Below are 13,648 nucleotides of genomic sequence, written 5' to 3' on the forward strand. Positions count from 1 at the left end.
AGTTTTCTTTTTTTAAAGTTTATTTATGTATATATGTTTGTTTGTTTGTTTTATTTGAATCCAGTTTTGGAAATGAGCGTATATTTTGTTTGATATTTTCCAATAACAAAATACGTTTAAGGTTGAATATTTTATTTCAAGTAACAAAATGTTTTTAGTTAATGTTTTAGTTTTTAGTATAATAACCCTGGGTCATGTTTAGGTGAAATATGCCTTTAAAAATCCTCTTCGTTTTGATCCCAGTGTCCAGACAGTGAAGAAAACTGGAAGAGTCACAAAACTGGTTTGGGTTACTAAACATTGCCTGCTTCCAGTAAACAGGAAGGATTACTGCTGTCAGGCACGGTACGTCTGTACAAACCACACGCTTTTGATGCATTTATTCAAACTTTTACACGAATGACTTACACAAATGTTTTATTCATGATGCTAAATCTGTCGTGTCCAAATCCTCTGGGTTCATTTGAATTACACAAGTCGGTCCAGTCACTGGCACACATGAAATCTCCCAGCATGCAACAGTTCTGCTCATTAGATCCTTGAATTGAGTTCAGATCTTCTCAGAAGGGATCTGTTGACTTCCTTCAGTGAGCAACAGCCTGCCGGAAAACATACATTTTTTTTTTTAAATCAAGTGATCAAATACAGAACAATCACACTAGTTTATCTGAATTTTTGTAACTTTTTTATATTTTATTTAAAAATATTTTTGAATGTATAGTTCAATATATAGTTCAGTAATGAAGACTGGAGTAATTCTTGAGCGGCAAATCAGCATATTAGAATGATTTCTGAAGGATCATGTGACACTGAAGACTGGAGTAATGATGCAGAAAATTCAGCTTTGATCTCAGCGATTAATTACAGTTCAACAGATATTCACATAGAAAACAGCTATTTTAAAAAGTAAAAAATATTACACAATATTACTGCTTTTACTGTATTTTTGATCAAATAAATGCAGCCTTGGTGAGCAGAAAAGGCTTCTTTCAAAAACATTAAAAATATTAATTATTCCAAATGAATGTATTTTCAGTATCAAAACTTTGTCTTGTGTTTTTGTCTTACAGTATATTGTATATCACAAAGATCTAGAAGGATAGAGTTTCAATAAATCATCATCATCACTAATTATAGACCATAACATAAAAGTGTTGGAAAACCTGGAGCAGATATACCATCTCTGTATCTATATTCAGAGCGCTCTTCACGCTCAGTTGATGTTCTTCAGTTTTGGAGACCACTATGCACTCATAAAACTTGAGGTTGCATCCAAACCTTTGTTTGGCGTCCACTTTGGTAAACCAGAGACCGTATTTCACACTATCAAAGATGCAATTTACAGGCCGCAGAGGATAGTTTGCAAAGAGGACTTGTGGGTTGGAGGTCTCTGGAGAACAATAATGCCTCATTTCTTAAACAGACACTTACGGTGGCTGGAACTCCATCAAGCTGTCTTGCTCCGTGGTTTGACACAAGTATTCCATCCACCCCATACTTCAGCGCTTCTTTGGCATCTTCAGCTAAAATGGCGAGATTCACCATGAGCAGAACATTAATTACTGCGGTTCTTCTGAAGCAGTTTTGCCTTATCTCATTCTACAATTTGGAGCCAAAATCTTTTGCACGGAGGAAACTATGTTACATTGCAGTTATGGTATGCAAAGCTGTCTTTATCTGGATTTAAATGAAGAGTTCATGCAAAAATGACAATTTGCTGAAAATGTGCTCACCCTCAGGCCATCCAAGATGTGGATGAGTTTGTTTCTTCATCAGATTTGGAGAAATGTAGCATTGCATCACTTGCTCACCAATGGATCCTCTGCAGTGAATGGGTGCCGTCAGAATGAGAGTCCAAACAGCTGATAAAAACATCACAATAATCCACACCACTCCAGTCCATCAGATAACATCTTGAGAAGACAAAATCTGCATGTTTGTAAGAAACAAATCCTTTATTAAGACGTTTTTAACTTTAAAAATCTGAGTTGGTAATCCAAAATAACGCTTCCTCCAGTGAAAAAGTCCATCTTCTGTTGACTCTCACATCAAAATCCAGCCACATATTTGTTTAGAGCTGTTTTTGGCTTGTAAACGCTGCTTGATCTGTGCAGATTTCTCTCCTGATTCAGATGAGACAACTTTTTTACTGGAGGAAGCGTTATTATGGATTATGGACTTGTATTTTAGCAACAGTTTGAAGTATAAAACACCTTAATGATGGATTTGAGCTTTTGTCTTCTCAAGATGTTAACTGATGGACTGGAGTGGTGTGGATTATTGTGATGTTTTTATCAGATGTTTGAACTCTCATTCTGACGGCACCCATTCACTGCAGAGCATCCATTAGTGAGCAAGTGAGGGAATGCTACATTTCTCCAAATCTGATGAAGAAACAAACTCATCCACATCTTGGATGGCCTGAGGGTGAGTAAACTGTAAGCAGATTTTCGTGTGTCGGTGAACTATTCCTTTAAAACTTTTATTCAAGCATTTCTGTTGCTATTGCATTTACTCATTTAGGAAACTATTGCTCAAAAATAGCATCCTGATACCGATTTTTGCACAGGAAAGCAACTTCAGAAAAGTTGAAAAATTAGCTTTACATAGTGTAATTTAATTTCTCCAAGTCTGTTCTGTTCGGAAAAATCCCGAAAATGATTAAATGGTGTTTCCTTTCAGCCGAGGCCAACAGGAACGGATGCACTTTTCAAGGAAAATTATGTTCCACACATGAGCTAAAATAACTAATGGTGTTCCCTGATTACTTTTCCCCTCCTCAACATGCATTTCTGAGTTTGTCAGGGAACACATTTAAATCCTTTGGTCTGCGCTGAAATGAAAAGATTGTGTGTGTGTGCGTGTGTGTGTGTGTGTGTTGACTCTTTTATTTACAGAATGTGCCATTTCCAGAGCCAAAGGGAAGATAAAAGTTTATCTGAAGACACAATAACAGCAGTAAAGCTTCTAGACGTTTCTGAGATAACCTCAGCGCTCACAGACTGACTGCTTTTTCCTCCCGGGAGATAAATGACACATTATCTTTAATTAGCGGCCCCTCACTGACAGACGGGGTCGACCGGCCACTTTGTTTTGATTAGATTATGCAAATAGGTCATTCTGTATCAGTGACGGTGAATATTCCACACTCTGTTAAGCATGAAGGTTTCATTTGGAACCAAAGAGTCAGAACTTTAATTCTGTTGTTTTTTAGGAAAAATCTGTATTGTTCCATTAATTAAGAATCCATAAATTAAGAATCTGATTATTAAATTAAAACCTATAACGCAACATCAAGAATGTTATTAATCTCCATAAAACCTTTATTTTTAAGGGTGCAGGTAAGAGAGGCGGTTCGAGAGAGATAATACATTATGTACAGACTTATTGAAATCCAAAGTGGACCTTCGTGGCTTCGTGGCTTCGATAGCTCACCTGTCAAAACCCCTTTGACCACCACAGGCAGCGAGGTCAATCTCTTCAGCCAGGCGATGTCGTCCCACTTCACCGTGGCATCTATGGCCTGAGTTACATACACCGCCAGGCCGCTGTCCTCCCCGTAACCCTCTTTTGAGGAGAAGGCTAAATCAGGGGTCTCAAAATTGGCCATCCTGGGGAAAAAAATAGAGAGTGCAAAATGGAATTAGTCCTGCGAGTGTTGTTTTTGGTCAGCGTATGAAAACTGAGCCAGGGTTTTATCCAAACAGCAGAGCTCGCGCTCAATGGTACCTTGTTGCCGCTGCTGCGCTTTGATTTGTGGGGCCGAGCGAAAGTCTCCGGGTGGGTTGAGATGAAGTTCATGTTGTGTCACTGCTGATGGAAACGGAGGCAGTAGTGCTGAAATATACGGTGGGGCCGTGATGCTTTTTTGGATTTCTAATTGCCGTAATTCACCTCGTGGGATCCAGAGCAGGAAGGTTTTAATTTCATGAGGGCATTTTTATAGCAGGCCGCTGTTGGCGTATCTGTAGAACTGCTGATATCTGAATGTTTCCCCACATAAAAAGCATAATGTAGCAAGTGTTGACGGAGTTGAAGTGGCGTGTATGAATCCCTACGAGTGGCGTGATCTACTGAATACGAGAGATTTCTGTTTCCATAAATACATAAAGCTCTTCAGTGAGCGCTTCGGTTTCCAAGAGACGATAAATCTGTAAAAATAACCAGGGTGAAAAAACTGAGGCCTTGTTTATTAAGAAACCTCACGGGAATTGTAAAAGGAGTTAATATGATCAGTTTTTCTTTATAGTTCTTGTGAGGTTTCTTTATCATGCATTCAATTTTAACTGTAATGTTTACAATGCAGCATCTGTTTGACTAGAAAGATGTATATGAAGATGCTGCTTCATTGTTTAATTATTTACTATTTATTATATTGCAATTTATGCCTTTAAAATTATGTATTAAAGCATCTAGTTCTGCATCTAAAGCATCTAGTAGCATCGAGTCTGTTAACGCATTGTGTGGTTGCTTAAGGTGTTGCTATGCAGTTGCCAGAAAGTTTTTGAGTGGTTGCCAGGGCATTGCTATGCAGTTGATAGAGAGTTTAGTGGTTGCCAGGGTGTTGTTATGTGGTTTCTAAATGTTCTGATTTGCTGTTAGAATGTCATTTGGTTGCTAAGGTGTTGCTATGCAGTTTCCAGGGTGCTCTGAGTGATTGCCAGGGTGTTGGTTTGCAGTTGCTAAATGAGTAAAGTTGCAGATCTGACAAAATAATTTATAAATGTATGACAGGGCATTGCTATCTAGTTGCTAGGAAATTAAGTGGTTGCCAGGGTGTTGCTATGTGGTTTATAAGCATTCTGAGTCGCTGTTAGAACTTTATGTGGTTGCTAAGTTGCACTAACATGCAGTGTGAAAGGGGCTTGAGGTGTTGCTTAGGGGATGAGTTGTAAAAAATATGTCACATGATTCTGTAAAAATTGCAATGAAATCACCTATTTTTGGTAGTTAAATATATACGTGATGAATATGTACATTTTCCCACATGCTCAGATGTTGTCAGCATGTTTTGTCAGTATGTTGCTGTGCAGTTGCTAGGGAGTTCTAAGTAGTTGTTAGAATGTTTCTATGCAGATGCTAAGGTGTTCTGAATGGATGGTAAGGTGTTGCTAAGCAGTTGCTAAATGATTCAGGGTGGTTTTCAGTGATATGCAATTGCTAAGGTGTAAAATTGGAATATAATTATAGATCTGACCATATAATTATGAATCTTTGGTGCAAAAGTCATAGAAAACTTCCAGAACGGCAGAAACAGTGACAGTGTGACAACATAATAGCACGTCCTGTCCGTCATATGTTGCTGCTGATGTTTGCACTGAAATCAGCATATAACATAGAATATTCTCAGATTTCAGATCAGATGAACAATTCACAGAGTGTTTGTGAGTTTACAAACAGCTAGCGATGTCTGTAAAGCACGCTGCTGGCACACACACACACACACACGTCACGTGTGGTTGTCTCAGTGTTTACCTCAAATGAGAGGGCAGCTTAAATCGGTTGCGCACGTCATCACGTCGCCTGCCAAGATAAGGTGTGTCCACTGTGACAAAGATACCCTTATACCCGGCCTCCTCAGCCCTCCTGACCAGAGACTGAGTCAGCGCTCGGTCTTTATAAATGTACAGCTGCATCCAGTGCACGTCCCCAGGTGCGGCCACCGCTACTTCCTCTATGGTGGAGGTGGCCCATGAGCTCAGCATCATCCCCGTGTCACAGGACAGGCAGGCTGCAGACGGGAAGAGACCGGAGGAGATGTCAGAACAGCAGGGTGATTGCCATAAGGCTGCTGTGGCTTACAAGACGCTGAGTGGCCTTGGGTTCGAATCTTCAAACAGGGCTGATCCATCGTCAGGGCTGTCATCTAAAGTGTGTAGGACCTCACAAAGTGCCATGCTAACAAGTTTCTGCCTAGACACTATATATATGTTCTAGAATAAAACTGTGGTAATTTGATATACACTACTACTGACAGTAGTACAACATTATGGAAGTCCATTCCAGCCACAAAAGAAAAACTTTTGACTTTAATCTCATAATTTAGACATTTTCTCTCATTATGACTGTTGTCTCATATCAACTTTTTATTTCATAATTGACTTGGCATGTCGTCGTTTCAACTTTATCTCGTAATTATGCATTTTTGTCTTCATATTAACTTTTTATCTCATAATTATGATAATGATATAATCTCAACTTTTTTATCTCAATTGACATATTTTTTATCTCATAATTCTGATTTAGTATGTCATAATTTCACATTGTATCTCATAATTCAGATTTAGTATGTCATAATTATGACTTTGTGTGATATAATTCTGACTTCTTATCTCATGACTGTGTGTCATCGCTGACTTATGTAATATTTTCAACTATAATCTAATTTTTATTTTTCTACTTTATATGTCATAATTTTATGTGTCAAACTTTTATTTCATAATTATGACTTTTCCTTTTTGTCATATTTATGACTTTCATCTTTTTGGCTTTTATAATTTTTTTATTTCATGATTATGACTTATTATTATGTTTCATAAGTGTTATAATTTCATTTTTTTTTCTCTCATAATTGACTATGACATCATTTCAGCTTTTAATTATGATTTATGCAAAAAGGTTGGCTTTTTATTTTATAATTATGAATTATGACTAATTTGAACTTTTAATCTTATAATAATGACTTTTTATGTAATTATTTTTTCTTATGTGGCAGAAATGGACTTCCATACTATAGCTTTACTGAAACTATAGTAGTAGTTCATACTATGGTAGCTATGATCCAATTTTATAAGGGTAATTTGAGTGTGAGTGGGCAGGAGATACTGTAGTATGTAGGGAAGACTAATAGTGCCACCATGTGGTCAGTTATAATAATTGCAGTCACTGTGAAGCTTGTAGCTCCAGAGCATTGGTCTCAAGCTCAATTCCTGGAGGGCCACAGCTCTGCACAGTTTAGCTCCAACCCTAATCAAACTCACCTGATCCAGCTAATCAAGCTCTTCAGGATCACTAGAAACTTCCAAGCAGGTGTGATTTGGAGCTGGTTGGAGCTAAACTGTGCAGAGATGCGTCCCTCCAGGAATTGAGTTTGAGACCAATGCTCCAGAGTAAGTTACTGGTGTCTCTGAGCTCTCGCAGTGGCCGTCTCGCCGTCGGGATGCGCCATTCTCTGCATAACAGTAGCTGCCACACAGATGGGCATACTGACTCTTGGTGGACATGTCCACTGAGGACACATCCCTGAGAACACGAGGGTAAATGCACCACCTACAGGACACAGCACAACTCATATTTCAGAAATAACAACTTTATAATAATTGAATATAGATGCAGCCGGGACTAGTTGTCACTTTTTTATAGAGAATGGGTGGGTTTATTTATAAATTGAATATAGTCCTTTTTTTACCTTAAAGTCTTGACTAAAACCCTTGTCCCATTACAGGTTGTATGAAAACCTGTTGATACATGAAATATAGTCTAAAGTTACTCTTCTAAAAATCCTTGAAAAATTAAATGATGTATATTTTGATATTCTTGCCTCATTATTTTGCAAAGTTTGGTTTCTAAATGTAGCGTTGTGGTACCAAAGAGTAGAGGAAATTGAGGGGTGGATACCTCATTCTCAACTAGAGACGCCAGAAATGGCAATATATGATCGACTACGCCACCCTGGAAAACCAGGGAAATGATAGCCCTAAGGGCACACAGATTCGTTGCGAGTGAGTGGGTGAGGAAACATGAGTCGTATACGTATAAATAGAAAAAAAGGTTATTTTAATCAATGTCAAATATATAACTAAAAAAAGATTCAAAGTTAAAACCTCCTACATTAACATTTTAGTAATGGGGAACACCATCAATTTGCATCTATTCATACACATAATAAGTAAACAAACTCAAAATTAAAGGAAACAGTAAATAACAAACTCAAATTTAAAGGAAACAAATTATCCAAGAGCAGAGGTATCTGGAGGGACGGGCCAGCTGCCACATTGGAAAACCCCCCCTGAATAAACCACTACAACTACCAAAACGCACACGTGAAGGTTAGATGCCAGAAGACACACAGCACTAGGTGTGAACACCACACGAATGGCAGCGTTGCCTTCACCCTCCAGAAACCCCCACAGCTCCTGCAACAAAAGAAAGGGAAACAAGAACACAAAACACATAAATCTAAATCGAAGCAGAAATAATATTAAATAATTTAAGGATCTAAACTACTTAACAAAATTAGGACTCTCAATACCACATGAAGACAAGTTAACATTGAAATAAACCAACTTCACTCAGGTTTGCAGTGACAAAACATTAAACAGAAAATGAACAAAAGAAAACCAAATAATCAAACAAAACGTTACCCAAAATTAAACATACAAGATGCTTACGGACCAACGGCATTCAAACAGGCGGCGGCCAAAGAAGGTAACGTTAGTCTGCCAGCCCGTACAGTCAGACGAAGGCACAATCCTCGATAGCAACGTGCGACAAAACCATAGCAGTTAATGGTTGCGGTCATAATAAAAGTCGAGGCAAAACAACGACATAGTCGCAATTATACACAGTCACAGTTCAATGTTGACGCTCAATTCCCACAAATAGCCCAAGAGACCCTCAGTTATGCAGGGGAACCTGCCGAGCACAAAGATAATGTGTTAAAAAGAGAAAACAAGTTACTAACACACAAAATTACGATCCTACATACCGCGGGATGCTCACTGCACACAAACCACTTCATAGTCGCGCACCATATTGCAATACAGCAGCTCAGTCAGGAACATAAGTGACATACTATCAATGCCACCAAAACGAAACAAATAGTAAATAACCAACCGTGGTCAATTTCTCCTGGTTATATAAAAAAACGGATACTCATACCTGTGAGGAGTCGGGAGCCAGCACGCAGCAGGCGCGGGGAAACCAGCTTACCGTCTAAACCTAACAGCGAAAGAAATTCTCATCAACCGCCTGTACAGCCCGAGAAGCACCGGTTCACCCCCGAACGAGTCACATACCTGCAGCAACTACGGATGACGTCACAAGGGCAGTACCGAGACGCGTGCCAAGTGGCCATAACATATCCCTTATATCCAACGAAAAAGGGGAGGGGAATTAAACTAAGCGCAGGTGTATGACATTCCCATAGATGGATTCAACCACCCTGCTACATAAACTAAAACAATAAATCAAATAAGTCAACATTTGCATTTGTAAAGGCATTTTCAGAGAAATATATTCAATAAAACAATTAAGAAATTGCTACTAGCTACTGTTTGTAGAAACCATGTTTATAAATAGATGAAATGTTTGTTTGTTTTTTCCTGTAGCATATGTCTTCAACCCTGATGGTCTCTCAGTTTTGTGTTAATATTTGCGATGATTTTGTGACTCATCGAGTCGTCTGACCACAGCTCACAATACTAACTTTCACAACGCCTGGAAGAACGTCTTTGTTTGCACATTTTATAAATATGCATATATGACTAATATATATGTATGAGTAATAGAGTGGCATTATTCATCTGGACAGAGCCTCTGCTGACTCTGCTGTAAGGCCGTGTTTAGGTCTGTAGGGTCCGTCTGCCCACCCACACGAGCGCTCCAGGCCAAGATAAACACACATAATTATAACTGACCCCACACAACCCAGAGAGACTGTCTAAAATTAGGCCAAAACATTCAGAGGAAGTGTAATTCTTGTCAACGTTGTGATAGACTGACTCAAACTATTACAGACTGACTCGTGCTGTTTACTTCATGACTTGAAAGCAATTTGCCAGAGTTCTGTGTTATTACCTGTTGCTGGTTTTTTGTTAACATTTTCATCTTTCTTACTGAATTTTGATGATTCTGAATAGGGTTTACAGACAATTATAGTTCATATTTCAAGATATTCATAATTCAAGAAAAGGTGTTCTTCGCAAATCACTAAAAGAATTTGATTAAACAGCAGATTTTCATTCATTGTGAGTACATTCCGTCATATTGTGTGACAACATGCCCCATTGCATGTGTCAATTAACTGTGTGTGTGTGTGTGTGTGCGTGTGTTTATGTGGTTTATGAGGACACAAATTTGTATAATGACATGGGTATGACAGAGGTATTACAATATGAAGGTGGTTTATGAGGACACTGCCTATGTCCCCGTGATTCAAAAGGCTTAAAAAACATACTAAATGGTGTTTTTTTGAAAATCTAAAAATGCACAAAGTCTCCTGTGAGGGCTAAGTTTAGGTGTAGGGTTGGTGTAGGGCAATAGCACACACAGTTTGTTCAGTATAAAAACCATTACGCCTATGGAGAGTCCCCATAAACCACAAAAACCAACATGTGTGTGTGTGTGTGTGTGTGTGTGTGTGTGTGTGTGTGTGTGTGTGTGAAAACAGTAAGAGTATGGAAGCCAGTTTCTGCCCAAAAAAATTGAGATTAACAAATAGAAATGATGCGATTAAAAAGTCGAATTTATGACACAAAAAGTCAACATAATGACAAGTCATAATATTTTAGAATCATTATTTTAAAAGTGTCATAATTATGACTTTTTATGTGATAACTTTGACTTTTATCTCATGTTTAACTCTATCTCATGACTTAGTATTTCATAATTTCAACTTGATCTCAAGTCATAATTTTGACTTTTTATTTCATAGAGGACTTTCAACTTTTGTAGTAGTTTCAATAATCATAATTATTACTTTTCAACTTTTTAGCTCATAATTATGGCTTAGTATGTCAATTGAAACTTTTTGTCATAATTTTTTCTTTATGTTGTAATTTAAACTTTTGTCTCATTTTTATCTCTTTATTTTAGTTATGACTTAGCATGTCATGATTTTGACTTTTTTCTCTCATAATTATGAGTCATAATTTTAACTTTTTGTCATTGATTACTTTTTGTCAGTTTTTACTTTTACATAATTTTTTATCACTTATCTCATTAATATAACAGTATTTCATCATTTTGACATTTTATGTCATAATTTCAACCATGATCTCATTTCTATCTCCTTTATCTCATAATTATTACTAAGTATGTAATATAATTTTGGCTTTTTATCTTATTATTTTCAGAGATTAATTCTTTAATTCTAAATTTAAAAATAATAATATATACTTTTCATCAATTATTGCCAAATATAAGATGTCTTAGTTGTTATCAGATAATACTTGGTTTTGAACTGTCATGATGTTGTTCATTTAGCAGACACTTTCCTAACCGATCAGCTGAGAATATGTCTGTCTTACGCTTGCGTGTTTTGCTCGAGGGCTCAATGGATTCCTTTCATCTGGGCTTGGAAACTTCAACCCTTGGGTTACAAGGCCAGATTTTTAACTACAAAGTCACAACTAATTTTAGATGGTTACAAACATCAGAGTTCTTAATATATAAATTAGCAGTTTGTTAGCACATAAGATCAGATGCATGATTTGTAATTGAACTAATTCTCTTCAGTATAGGATTCAGGTTGATCTTGAGATCTCTGCATGTCATAAAAGCTCGTCAGATCAAATGCTGTTCATATGATGATGAACGGTCACATACCTGGCGAACGCTGCTACATTATCACAGAGTTTGCTGCTCGTCTGCTCCTGAGAACTAATTATCAAACACTTTGGTAGAAGTCTCTGAGCCTGACGCTCATAATCACTGACACACACCAGCGAGTCTGACATGTTTCCACTGATGAGACTCAGAGCTCTTCAGCAGCTGGATTTCACCGGGATCAGAGAGCCACTGATCAATTATTAACTCTCTCAAGTTAACTTTCTGCAGTCTTTCAACTAATGTTTATCCAGCATCAGTCCCTTTACCCTGTCACAGCTATAGGGGCTTCTCCTCAAAAATATGTGAACAACCAACACACAACTGAGTAAAAATCAATACCATCTGTGCGTAACGGTCAAATCAAGAGATTTACATTAAAATTACTCAGCAATTAATTAGCAAATGCATATGACAGAAACATGACAAGAACAATGTGTACTTGTGTCAAAAGAGAAAAAAATAATAATAAATTACATTTTTCATAAAGAAAATTATCAATTTATAATATTATTGTGACATTATTTTCTTGACAATAAAGCACATTTTGACCCCACATTTGCATTATGTTAATGCATCGAGATGTTTTACTTTTGAATTTGTTTGTATTTATTGTTTGCATTAATTATTCTCCAAAGGTAATTGTCAAGCATCCAGATGTTTGTTTAAATCAGAAAGAAAAAATAATTATATATATATCGATTACTACCATGATGCAAATGTTGATTAATTAATCTTAATATATAATTATTATAGTTACCATTTCTTATCATTGTTTTATTATTTTACTATGATTTATTATAATTATTAATATAATATAATAATTAATCATAATTATTATTATTGTTAATAATATTTAAATTAAAATAGTATTCTATTAATTTAATTATTACTCATTTAATTAATTAATTAGTTGTATTTATTTAAATAATTTAAATTAATTTTTAAAGGTTTTTTGTTGTTATTGATTTTACTTTTCTTTTGCTTAATTGTCATAAAATAATGTAATATAATGTCTTTAAGGTCCTAAATAATTCAACTTAATTTTTAACATTTATTTTTTTTTAATACTTTTTTGGCTTAACTATCATCAGATAACGTAACAGTGTCTTAAAGGTCCAAAATTAGGCATCATTCAGGCAACAAAATACCATTTCTTGGGGTGGAATATATTACAAACATATTTCTGACAGGTTTGATGAGATTCTCTCTTGCGTGAGTGTAGATCGCCGCAGTATTTCTCCTCCAGCACAAACTTGAGCGTGTGTAGGATGTAGAGATGTGCGTCTCCTCTCAGCCTCCTCTGCAGCTTTACGTAACAGCTGCTCACACACCACACACATCAAACTATCAAATGCTCATTCCTTTCAAACATTTATTCTGTTGTCCCAGTTAACCAATTTCCATGAAAATCAACTCATAAAAACTGTAAGTATGAGAGTAATAGTGATGATAACATGTTCACAGCTATTATATTCCAGCTCTGCTCATTCTGCACTTTCATCAGCCAACTTCATGCTTTGCTTTTAAACACTACTGAAGGAGGAATGATGTTTTTTTCTTCACTATTACAATATATTCTTTCTATTTACTGACCTATTTGAGGTCTTGGAGTCTCTAATAATCCTGATGAGTTGAATCAGGTGCGTTTGATTAGAGAGTGCATGCTGGGAGCTCCAGGTGTGAGGAAGACGTCTACACAACACTAACTGCATAGCAACCTTTTTTTGTACAGTTTCAATTCATTTCAGTTTTTATCTTTGCATTCCTATTCAGCTCAGCGGCTCAGTTAGGCATGAAATCTGCCATCTTGCTGTGAACTGATGAATGTGAACACGATCTCAAACCTTCAGCTGTATAATGTCAACAACAGCAGATGGGACACAATGGAAGCCCATTTGACATTTTTAAAAATCCAAAGAAATAACATGATCAAATAGCCTACTTCAGATTTGTATGTTGCTTGAAAACTATAGTTAATTAGTCATTAGTTGAAAAATGCAGTTAATTACTAAAAGCTGTACATGGCTACTTTTGAATTCCCATTGTTTTTGACAGCAGAATGATGAATGGTGTAGTTATGAGGTTCAATGGTCTGGGA

The 13,648-nt window shown here is 36.7% G+C and overlaps 1 pseudogene across 1 annotated transcript in view; it reads right to left on the reverse strand.

The window, feature by feature from the left end:
* The window catches only part of LOC306886781 (2-Hydroxyacid oxidase 1-like), a 35,241-nt pseudogene extending 23,563 nt beyond the window's left edge, over window positions 1-11,678 (reverse strand). The window contains exons 1-5 of the transcript in view: window positions 11,548-11,678; window positions 7,132-7,269; window positions 5,476-5,731; window positions 3,436-3,611; window positions 1,432-1,523 (exon numbers count right to left, since the gene is read on the reverse strand). The product of the transcript in view is annotated as a 2-Hydroxyacid oxidase 1-like (transcript). The remainder of the gene's footprint in view (window positions 1-1,431; window positions 1,524-3,435; window positions 3,612-5,475; window positions 5,732-7,131; window positions 7,270-11,547) is intronic.
* Between the last annotated feature and the right edge of the window lie 1,970 nt (window positions 11,679-13,648).

This window comes from Barbus barbus (genome assembly GCF_936440315.1).
Source record: "Barbus barbus genome assembly, chromosome: 20".
Lineage (NCBI taxonomy): Eukaryota > Metazoa > Chordata > Actinopteri > Cypriniformes > Cyprinidae > Barbus > Barbus barbus.